The sequence below is a fragment of the Ambystoma mexicanum genome, chromosome 10, assembly GCF_040938575.1.
Source record: "Ambystoma mexicanum isolate Mex_15411 chromosome 10, UKY_AmexF1_1, whole genome shotgun sequence".
In the NCBI taxonomy this organism is placed as follows: Eukaryota; Metazoa; Chordata; class Amphibia; order Caudata; family Ambystomatidae; genus Ambystoma; species Ambystoma mexicanum.
In genome coordinates, this window is record NC_090932.1 from 1,062,952,417 (window position 1) to 1,062,965,223 (window position 12,807).

The following is a 12,807-nucleotide window of genomic DNA, read 5'->3' on the forward strand; positions in this document are numbered from 1 at the left end:
AACCACAATGTATACAAATATTGGGCTTATACAAGGTGAGTAAAGTAAGTAAACAAGAGGCAGTATCATGAGCCAGTGTGTTTAACCAACATGATTATCTTTACGCATAGAAATGATTGCTGTGTTTCAGGCCTGCTTCTTCCCCTATGTATGTGCATTATAAGAAGCGATTGAATTCTAAGGAAAGTACGGTAAGAACATGTGAGAATAGCAACGTCTACAAATGTAATACCTTTTCAATTTTAAGTTTTTGACTGTCAATGAATAAACTCACCTGGCCTAGATAAATCAGTAAATAAAAAAAAAGAAGGGGCTAGAGATGTGATGTCATCAGTGATGTCATTGATCATATTTGTGATATAATCTTTGATGTCATGTATGTTATTCTTAGCTGTGCATGGTGGTGAATTTTAGGGGCTTTCCAGTTTTACTTGAACCCATAACGTTCCTTTAACAACATTTTTTCACTGAATTTGATAGGTTTTTAACCTATCAAATTCAATGAAAACATTTTGTGAATGGCACGTTATGGTTCGGTTGTATAAAAAAAAAACACATTCAGTGGAAACACTTTGTTAAAGGCACATTATGCTTACTTTGCACTACAAACTACCTATCCATAATATGAGTACTCGTTAAACCAAACAACGCCAGAAATTCACCTATTATGGTAAGTTAAGCAACCATAACTCATGCCACCTCTGTGCTCTGCTATGACTAACACCAATGACATCAAAGATGGCATCACAAATGTCATTGATGACATCACTGATGACATCACATGTCTGGCTCCCTGCTTTTTCGTTCACTGCCATATCTAGGCCAGGTGGTTTTCTCCACTGCCAGTCAGGAAGTTAAAAATCAAAAGGTGCTACATTTGTAGGCTTTACGTTTCTCATATGTTCTTACACTGCATTCCTTATGGTTTGGTCACATCATATGATACATATACGTAGTGGAAGAAACAAGAGTGAAATACATAAATCACTTCTGTGCATCATGATAAGCAGTTAGGTTATGAACCCTTTCTGGTGATATTTCTGCTTTTTTACTTACATTACTTTTCCTATATATGCTCATGTTTCTATGTGTTGTGGTCTGTTTATGTTTTCTGTGTAGTAGTACAATGAATTCTTAAGTGAGACATTGTTAGCTATTTAATACTTGTTTCACAGTACACAAAACTCTGAAAGGAATGCATGCATCATTGCACCATGCAACATTTCAAGTTTATGAATAATGCATCTCAATGCTGCATGCCGCAGAGAAGGCTGACTTTTCTACATGAGTAGGATTATGTACTGGAAAGAACTCTCTAATGCAATGGTGTTTATAGCAATGCATTTTTTTTAATGAACTATGTAACTCATTATAGGTCTCCCAATGAACTGTAATAGTTTTCTGGCAACATTATAATAATCCCTTGTGAAGGCTTTTCATGAACACTAAAAGCACATGTGATGTCATTAGTGATGTCATCAATGCCATATGTGATGTTATCTTTGATGTCATGGGTGTTAGTATTAGTAGAGCAAAGTGGTGGAGTGGGTTATGGTTGCTTAGCTTACCCTGACTGGTGAATTTCTGGGGGTTTTCGGTTTGAGTGTACCCATAATATGGATATGTAGTTGGTAGTGCAAAGTAAGTATAACGTCCCTTTAACAAAGGGTTTTCATTAAATGTGGTAGGTTTTTCTTAGGAGAACCGAACCATAACGTGCCATTCACAATGTTTTGTCACTGAATTTGATAGGTTTTTAGTAGTGCAACTTAAACATAACGTCCCCTTAACAATGCTTTTTCAGTGAATTTCATAGGTTTTCACCAGGATATCCTTAGTTGGTATAGATGTAACATATAGCATACCAAATGGATGTCGGCATAGCGATGGGCACAGTAACCGCACACTTTGTATCAGTTTGCGGATAGCAGCTAGCAATCAAACTGCAGGAAAACACTGGGGATCGCTTACATAGTGGTACCATTCAGCAAAGACAATGAACATATACAAAGAGCACCATATGCGTGCATTGCAAGGAAAAATAGAGTAGGTCTGCAAAGTTGGGACTAGGCAAACAAACAGAGCAAATGCATAGGGTATAAACCATAATGGAATGCACCAATGAGGGAAATAACATCTGCGTGGATCAATATTACAGCACTGCGGCTGTACATGGGAACGAAGAAGCAAATGGTAGACTAAGGACTGCAAAGTATTGAGAGCAGAATATCACCACAGCACAGTAAGTACACTGAGGTTTCTTCTATATTTACACAGCTTATGCAGTGTACAATAGTGGAAAACCATGAGGTTTTTATTTTGTATGCAGCAATACCAAGCACCTTGGAATGGCTCGAAGAGAATTTCCCTCATGACCAAGTGAGTAACAATAGTAACCCCATTGGTACAGAGCACAATCTGAGAAGTAAGACAGTTAATATGTATTACTTCATATATACCTAACAAATATTTTGATCTTTAACAGGAAATAGTGGAAATGAAATGAATGCACCGCAAGCGGCACAACTTCCACACCAACATATGGCCAGACGATAGGAAGGAAACTATGTAAGTAACAGTCTACACAGACTGTATGCCAAAATGGAACAATTGCTAAAAAATGTAGCCACCTTAAAAGATTTTGGGCAAGGATATAATATGGGAAAATGAAATAACACTGCCCCATCTGCACATGTACCCCTGCCCCTTTTCCCAGCCCAACATCCATAACAACATCCCTGTGAGCACATAAGTTATGATGAGACCTCAATCCTTGCCATCCCTCATGTCGACCTTGTATAAATACCCAATTCCTCTGTGTATGTATCCATTTCAGGTGCCCTTTCCCTTCCCTAATACGGTCTATGTATGTCAGAAATTAAAGGTGTAGATGTAATGTGTTGCTGAGTGTGTGAGTGTTTTTTTCTTTTTATTTTAAAATTCCATTATAAGTCTGTAGCACACAGTACTGTCTGGGATTGCTGTAGTTAAGCAAAATGGAGGTTTCCTACGGACACCGCACCTGCCCGGCATATGTGCAATCACAATGCAGGTATCTGTAGCATGCCAATACTGGCCTCATGTCCTCATCTTGTGATGCAACTTTAATTAGTTGTGGGAGCGCACGTCTGTCAATCCCACAACTATGCACATGCGTATGTCATCCTCTGTGTCCTGGTAACACTGGCAGTGTGCAGCATGGTAAGAAAAAGTTGTCACGTACTTTCAGTACTTCTAATCATCCACCTATGTCCTACTGACAAATGTGCACACAAACATTGCACTGGCTGTAGCCTACAAACAACCAGCTTCAGCAAAAATAGTCACCGGACATGTTTCGCACTTTTAATGAGTCCGGGGAGGCCAAGCCTGTTCGTAGGACACTATGTACATGCACACAAAGTATTCCCTCCAATACAGGTACTGCGAACAGCCCTCCCAATGGAGAACATTCACAACATCAGTATGTGACGGCACCCAGGCAGCGTGTAGACCCTTATTTCCCAGACACAATCAGGGAAAAGTAGTGTTTTCTGTAATATAAGGAGTGTTATTGTGAATGTACAGCCTTACAAACGTCCCACACTGTGCCACTGTGCATGTTACTATTTTTTTGAATGATTTAGGCCCGCTTTCTGGCTCCAAGTGCTGCACAGCAGCCCTACAAAAAGCCACCCCCCAGAGGTGTGTCACATTCAGTTTGTGTCCTTGCAGAGCAGAGTAGGGGGGCACGTTGCTTCATGCTGGAATTGCTTTCTCATCATTTCTACTGTGCTATATTACCTTTGCAACAAATGGCAACCATGACTGCTGCTACTTCCTCTAAATCAACAGCACCCACACCCTGACCCTCACCACCACCACCAGCTCCTTCTCAAGGGTCTGGACAAGGGAACAGACATTGTGATGTACATATAAATCAAGAAGAGACCGAGAATGAAGGAGAGCAAATCCCCAAGGCCTGCAGGCAGTGTGAGTGCTGGGTGTGCAAACTGTTTAGCAGCGTAGGAGACGTGCCAAAATGTCAGGCTAACCAGGTGTGTACAGTTCCTGCACTACATCAATGCAACGAGATCTGAAAGCAAACCAGAAGGCAGCAGTTTAGACGGTAGTGCCCTTCTAACAAGGCAGTAGGTTACTTTCTTCTACAGCATCCTCCGCATCTACTCCTGCCACCACCAGGGACACTCCTGTGGGGCAAAGCATCCCTAAATCAACCTTGCAGGCTATATGCACCACAGCAGACCCTTACCTTTCAAAGGTCATTGGATTGTGCATGTACTGTGAGGCGCTACTCTACAGGAGGGAGCAACTTCGAAGTATGTTTGTGGGTGCGGTCATGCGAATGAGTATCCTCTACCTAACTAAGGGCCACCCAACATCTTCCTCTCTGTACACGTGCCTTATTTTAGCCCTGTTGTTGGTGCCCTTTCCCTACCCTCCCTTCCTTTCCTTCCGTGTTGTGTGTTACAAGACCAAGAAAGATACAAAACAACCAAAAAAGAAAAACAGTTATAAAAGGCTCTTTTCAGAGCCACCTTTCAAAGTTCCAAAATAGAATCGCCAATGAAAGGTTGCACGCTGACATGCAGCCGATAAGCTCTACAGATTGCATGATGACTAATGGGTGTGGTAGCTCAGTCAAAAACATTGTACTCATTTCCGGGAGAGAGTGGTGGTTCCTAGAAGAGACTTTTTCTGGTGTTTGAGTGTGTTTCGAAGGGTTGAAATGAGCAACAGCTACTAGAAAAATACTTGCTGTACTTGCAAAAAGGGCAGCAATGAATTTGTCATATTTCGCAGACAAAGCTGATTACCAGCATCAGTAAGAAGAACTCCATCTGTGGGAAAAGTGGTTGTGCTACTAAACGCAATGTTGATAACAAGAAGAGGGGTTTGCCCCTCATGATGCAGCTATGGTAGGGGTCTAGAATGTGTGTATGTAAAATTCCACAAAGCTGCTAGTAGAATTATTATTTTAGCTTGACTAACAATTCTATAATTAAAATACACAGTAATCAGAAAAAAAGGGAAGAAAGAGAATTTAAAGCATATTTTTATTTTTGTTGATTTATTCTATTTAGCAAAAAATCTGAAAAAGTGCAAATGATTCACAGTGAAAGCAATAATAATAAGGACCAACAAAATTCAAAACAATCCAATTGTTAAATGAACTCAAAATGAAACACTCTTAAGATGCAGACAATGAAAGAGTAAAGAATAGAGAATTTCTTTTTTAAGAATAAACAAAAAAATACATTTATACAAAGAGAATTTTTCTTATTTTTTAAAATGGTTTTGTGAAAACAACCTATGTAGTAGAAAACATCACAAGTTTTAACAGCAGCAGAAAACAATAAACAACAAAAAATAATTCATCTTGTTGTTCGTGCAAAAAATTGATGTTTTTTTAGGAGTGAAATGTATCTGTAAATAAATGATTGCACAAGTTTGTGACAGGTTTGCCTATGTAGAAGACAGTGGTTAATAATTGTCTCCAGGGTCTGGAATGCTGTAGTCCAAACTAATAGAGGACTGAAAAGTTTTTCTGTTAGCATTGACCTCAATACATTTCGGCGAGACCACCTGTGGGGCCTAGGTTTCAAAGAACGCCTTCCCCGGGGCAGATTTTGGCGTAATAATCCCTGTAAGGGAAGCAGAGAAAGGAAAATCCTAAAAACTTTGTACTGACTGTGTTTATCTACAAGGGTTTATCATGCAATTTTGGTCAAGTAGAAAAAATGACTTCTTATTTAAAACCTCCTGAAAAAGAGCCTTACCACGTTAAATGGTGAGGCTAGAACAGGAGCAGTTTATTCCAAATAGAGACCCATATTGTGACCAGTATGCACATCTCAGCAGAGCAAAGAGTCAATGCCAGTGTTTCCTGGTATGGCGTCTAATTTTCATGATGGTGAATTAACTGTTCAAGATGTTACAGTGCCAGGTTTTCCTGAGTAGATAGAATTGATAATTTAAAAGACCTTTAATTAAAAGGTCAAAAATGATTCACCTAACATTACTAAGTACATGTGTAGCAGGATATATCATTTGCTTACTTGTAACAGATGCATCTCTGTTTTCAGAGGGAAAAATCCTTCACTATGTATAGTTTTGTAATTTTCTTTATGATACAGAATCAAAAATGTATTCTTACTGCAGACATAGGTTTCAGGAAATAAATCCTAGAAAATAGTACAGAGAATTATTTCAGAGTCATGGTAACGTAATTTTCGAAGTCGACTAATATGCATAATTGATTGTGGGCTGAAAAGTTCAGCGTCTATTGGCTCAACAGAGATGTTGATGAAGGGGCCTGAAAGAACGAGACATCTACTATATTTAAAAAAGTTCACAGAACAAAATTAGAGTGTAGTCCAGTAATCCGGCATGCGTTTATGAGACTGGAGTTCTTAAATAGTACATTCGTATGTCGTGCGTAATACTTACCATCTTGTCCGTAATTCCCATAGACGATGGGTCTGGATGTGAAGCCGTAATTCAAACTAATGAGGGAGCTTGTCTCGGATACTTACTTCCTGCTATGACCTAGGCGAGTTCTAATTGTTTGGTTACTTCCTGCTTTTTTCTGTGCTCCTCCTAATTGGTCAATCACATGGCTTCCTATTTCCACATAGCCTCGTAGTCAAGGCAACGTGTAAATAATCTTGTTACTAATGCAACCGCGCGTTCTGAAAGAATGGTGAGTATATTCTTAAAGTTAACAAGCAAAAAATGCTTTTAAAATGTAAATTACAGCCAACGTATGTAGAATTTTGGATGCCGATCATATCATAAAGTGCGAGCACGAAGTAAAAACCTCATTACACAGCTACGGTAGTGGCTGTCTAGTAATGGTTAAGTTTCTGTTTCCATAGGAAGAGCACTTTTTGGGCGGCCTATAACTCCGCTCCACCTGGACGAATCCCCACCAAACTTTGCAAAAAAAGTATATGGGCTACTCTGAATTCTTTTGCAAGGTTTGGTGAGGATTCGTCTAGAGGGGGAAAGTTATAGGGGGGTTCCAAAACATCTTTTTTTCCCATAGACTGAATGGGGGATAAACTTTGCGCACGTCTACAGGACAAACCGCTGGACGGATTTTCACCAAATTTGCGGCAGGGGCTGGATCCCGAAAGCGTGCTTTTGAACATTTGGTGACAATCCGTGCATTACTTTTATTTAAAAATAAAAATTAGTGATATCTATGTCCGCTCCGCCGTCACACTTCCCTGTTCGCTCCGCGGACAAGATACCGATTGGTTAAGGGGCTGGGGTCATGACCGCGGACATGCGACGTCTCTGCCAATTGGCTGCAGTGGGACGTGTTCTACGACAGATTGTTTGGATGCGCCTGACATCTTGGATCCGCCAACATGCTATTTCAAAAACTATTTTGCTGTGTCATAGTGCTTGGGGAGGTTAACACAGCAAGAGATGGGCGAAAACTTGTATTTGTTCAGGCGGTAGGTGCTAATGATATATTCTCTATGCCCGCCTTGTTTGGAATGTTTGTGCATACAGAAAATGAGGGGCTTAATAAGGGTAGTCTTTAAGTCTGTACTGTGCACAGGCACCTTGAGACTGTTCTAAGGGCACGCGTGGTGTTAGCGAACATTGAAATTGAATACATGTCGTTATTACATTTTTTTTTCCTATGGGTGTTCTATGGATTAGTACGCCGCCATGGGTGTGACATGCTGCGGTAGTTGTGGATAGGGCCTAGAGTATTGGATGCAAGGCCGAAGTCCATACTTCCAAGACTGGAGGCCCTGACCACAACCACTGCAGCATGTCACACCCATAGATACACCTGTAGTATTGGTTATCGATTAGATGGTTGTGGGGAGTGTGTACAGTCTTGTGTGCATGGCCAAAGGCCATGTACCCGAAAACAAACTTATGAACTCTAAAGTTATAAGCCAACATGGATTTTACATAGTGCGGTGGTTGTGGGCAGGATGTAGAGTTTTGGGTGCATGGCTGCAGGCTGTAGGCCATACACCGAAGAGTGGAGACCCTGCCCACAAGCAGTGCAGGATATTACATTCATACATCACACCCAAACATTTGATTATGTATCTGGTAGGTGTGGGCAGGGCTTAGAGTCCTGGGTACAAATTGAGTACATGCTACATTTCTAATGTTTCATTGTATAGGTGTGTTACTCATATGTAAGCGACCATGGGTGCAATATGTTGCGGTGGTTGTGGCCAGGGCCTAGAGTCTTGGGTGCATGGCCGTACGCCATACTTCAAAGACTCTAGGCCCTGGCCACAACCACCACAGCATGTTACAGCAATGGATACACCTGTAGTATTGCTTATGGGTCAGATGGTGGTGGAGAGTGTGTAGAGACTTCGGTGCATGCACCCAAGAACAAAGTTGTAAGCACAAGAGTAATAAGCTACAGCACACCCATACATTGCAATATCTATGGACATACAGCTACAAGTCTATACTCTCGCCACATCCACTGCAGCATACAACACCTATAGATACACCCATAGTATCACACATCACTCAGGTGGGTGTAGGGAGGCCCTGCACCCAAAAACAAAGTTATAACCTCTTAACTTATAAGCCAACATGGTTTTTATATAGTGCGGTGGTTGTGGCCAAGATTTACACTTTTGGGTGCATGGCTGCAGGCTGTATGCCTAACACCCAAGTATGTACACACTGCCCACAACCACTGCAGCAGATCACATTCATACATCACACCCATACAATCCACTATGTCTTTGGTAGGTGTGGGCAGGGCCTAGAGTCTTGGCTAAAAATTGAGTACATGCTACCGTTAAAATGTGTCTTTCTATGGGTGTGCTTCTGATTTATAAGCAACCATGGGTTTAAAATGCTGTGGTGGTTGTGGCCAGGGCCTAGAGTCTTGGGTGCATGGCCGTAGGCCATAGGCCATACTTCTAAGACTCTAGGCCCTGGCCACAACCACCACAGCATGTCAAAGCAATGGGTACACCTATACTATTCATTATCGATCAGATGGTTGTGGGGAGTGTGCAGAGTCTTGGCTGCATGGCCGAAGACCATGCTCCCAAGAACAAAGTTATAAGCACTGGAGCTATAAGCCACTTCACACCCATACATTGAAATATGTATGCACATACACCTAAGACTTTAGGCCCTGGCCACAACCACTGCAGCATATCACAGCTATAGATAGTCCTGCAGTATTGAAAATCACTCAGGTGGCTGTGGGGAGGGCCTGCAGTCATGGGTGCATGGCCAAAGGCCATGCACCCAACAGCACATTTATACATAGTGCTATTACAAGCCACAGTGGGTGTGATATGGTGTGGTAGTTGTGGCCAGGACATAGAGTGTTTGGTGCATGGCCAAAGGCCATGCACCCAAAAACAAAGTTATAAGCACTGCAGTTGTAAGCCAGTATGGATTTTATATACTGCATACCCATACATTGAACAATCTATGGCCTTACACCCAAGTCTGTAGCCTGTGGCCACAACTACTGCATCATATCAAAGGTATCGGTACACCCGTACTATGAAACATCATTCAGGTGGTTGTGGGGAGGGCGGAGCGTTTTGGCCATGCTCCCAAAATCAACTTTATACGTACTGAAATTAGAAGCCACATGGTTGCGATATGCTTTGGTGGTTCTGGCCAGAACCCAGAGTCTGGGTGCAAGACTGAAGTCATAAGCAGTGCGGTTATAAGTGAACATGGCCGTGGTGTGCTGCTGTGGTTGTGTGCACGTTCTAGTGTCTTGGCTGCATGGCTGCAGACCATGCACCCAAAACTAAACTTAGAAGTAGTCAAATTAGAAGCACCATGGTTTTGATATGCATAGATGGTTGTGGGTAGGACCTAAAGTCTTGGTTCTTGGACGTAGGGTGTAGGTGGTAGGTTATACATCAAAGATGCTAGGCCCAGCCTACATCCACTGCATCATATTACTGTTATAGATTAGCCATGCAGATTCACATATGTATGAAATGACTGTAATTATACTTACTGTTTAATTTGTTCAGAATCCTTATATGTCTTACAAGACTGTAGTACTTGGCGGAACTAGCCCTTTTTAATTTCTGTGATAAAAGAAAAAAGCATGTTAGTGTTTGCATTTTATGAATACTTATTACATTGTATAATAGACAGTTTAGCTTTTTTTTGTTGACCCTCATATTTAGTTTACAAACCAGTGTACTGTGCATTTTGCTCAGTTTCTGTGTTTGTTTTTCAAATCCCTCGGTCTGGGGGAAAAAAAAATCCTTGTCTGATTAAAAAAAACGTTTATTTGCTATGCTACAAACTATTTCTTTGCTTTCTTTGAGTGTTTCCTTGTTCTTTCTGATCAATGTTATGTTTGTTGCCTTGTTGCCAATTTTTAACAACATTTAGATACCTGTTGGCGTATTCTAACTGTGCATTTGTTGTTACGGTTCTGTGGTATTCATTTATATGTGTCGTTGTTATACACTCTTGGGCAGTTAGATACCTGTTGGCGTATTCTAACTGTTTATAGTCTTTCACTTCATTTTTTGGTTATGTTGAAGTACACATTAGTTATTACATTTTGACTGTAAGAAGATTAAATACGCTTTTGTAAGATTAGCTGGCAATCTCTGCTTTAGAGTCATGGTGCTATCATTACATTCCACCCATCCACATTTCTTTTTAATGTATGCAGTGTAGTGAACTGCATTGGTTGTAGCTCCTGCATGGTAGATTATACCTGCTGTTGTAAAAGTTTTCTTTCCAAGTGACACTTGACCGTGTGTGAATCCAGTCAGCTTGCAGTTGTTTTTGGTACCATCTGCATTATAACATATATAGCATAAGTATTTACTATGTGTTTGCATCAGTAAGGTGGAGTGATTGTCTGAATTGCACACAGTACATAATCTGCCATGGTTTGCATTCTGTACAAGTTGCTGAAATGGAATGGTTTCACAATTAGGTATGGATACATACACAAATCGCTCATTTGGGATTTGTTCCTGTATCACATTGCTACACAGAGTGCATGTATGTTTCCACATGTATGAAATCTGGAAGATTTCATTTATAGGTATGTTTTTGTTTTACAGTACTGGTAGTAAGTACATTAGACATTCTTGTGGATCTTCTTGTGAGTTTATAGTGAATCGCACCATTCCAGCACAGTAGTCCAATTCTTGTCTTATTAAGTGAACACTGTACGTGTTATCATCAGGATTGCTTGTTGCGTTTCTATGAAGGACTAACATTTGCAAACACAATTGGTCTGTACTTTGTAAGTAAATATTGTTAACAATTGGTGGCAATTGAAATAGAATATTCATTGCTACATTTGCATAGCAATTTACACGAGTTTCATTGGAAAATTTGAATGGACCAGCACGTTCTGTATCTGAGTGCTTTTTCAGAGTTTCTCTTCCTTCTTTGAAGAAGTACCTGGTTTACTTTCCCTAATAGGTTCTTCTTTGCTTGTGGTAATTGATGAACCTTTACCTTCTTTTGTTTTTTTTAAGGATTTGTTGTCAGATTCTGTTGCATTTCTGTTGGAATTAGTTTTCTTTTACCACGTTTTACTTTTTATGGAACATGATATTGTTTCAGATGGGGGGTTTACAGTGAACGCAGTCTTTTGTATTCTAAAATGCAAGGAATATCAGTGTTCACTTTACTTGTATCAAAGTTGATTAGAAATAGACCGTCAAGTGTACGTAAGCGTGATAGTGCTACGTAGCTCATGACTTCTTTAAAGACTGTGTTTCCTATATCTATCAATGCTTTGTCTAGGGTAAAACCTTGGGATTTATGAATGGTGACTGCATATGCAAGAGTTAGAGAAAAATTGTTCTCTACGTACATACATGTCTTTGAACTGAAGGAATCGAGCAGTTGAGCGTCCTTCCTTTTCACTTCTGAAAGTTTGTCAAAGCGAATACTGACAAACTGAATGTTGTTGTCACGTGGGTATTATTGGAAGCCAACAACTGTACCCAGTGCCCCATTAACTAGCCCTTGCTCCACGTCAAGGTTACGTTTAAACATTACTCTACAATTTAAGGATCATTTTAATATTTTTTCCAACGCAGCTGTGTTGGAGATTGAATTTTCCAAGCTACTTGCAGGGTAATTCATAGAAATTCACACAAAAGTGGCGCACGCAGCTGGCGTACAGTGTCCCCGTGCGATACACTGCGCCAGCCGCGTGCGAAAAAATCCTTTTCATCGCACAGCGTATTCATGGATTTTAGCCTCCGAAACCAGCCGTGGCGCAGAGTGGTGCAGCGACCCTGCAGCAGCGCCAGTTACGCCCCCAAGAACGCCCTCGCGCAAGGAAAAGCCTTCAAAATTCCCAAAGCATCGCAAAGGGCTGCGCTAACCCAGGACCAGTTCACAGGGCTGCCAAACAGCAAACGCCAAGCGGGGAACGTGTATTTCAGTGGTTCTCGGGAAGTTTCACATGCGATTGTCCTGGGTACGTGTACATCAGGGGTACGTGGGAAGTAACACACGCGATTCCATCAGGGCATGTGTATTCCAGGGGTGTGCGGGAAGTATCACATGCAAAAACAGCAGGGTATGTGTATTCCAGGGGTGCGCGGGAAGTATCACACGCGATTCCATCAGGGTACGTGTATTCCAGGGGTGCGCAGGGAGCACCACACGTGAATTGCATGTGTGGGTCCTCCCAGGTGTACCCTCTACACCCTCCACGGCCCCTGCAGGCGGCCCACACCACAGGGGCCTACCCTGCACATGTCCCGCAGGCAGGCCATCCACCATGCCCATGCCCCCCAGCCAACCCACATGTCACCTTGCACTACTGCACAC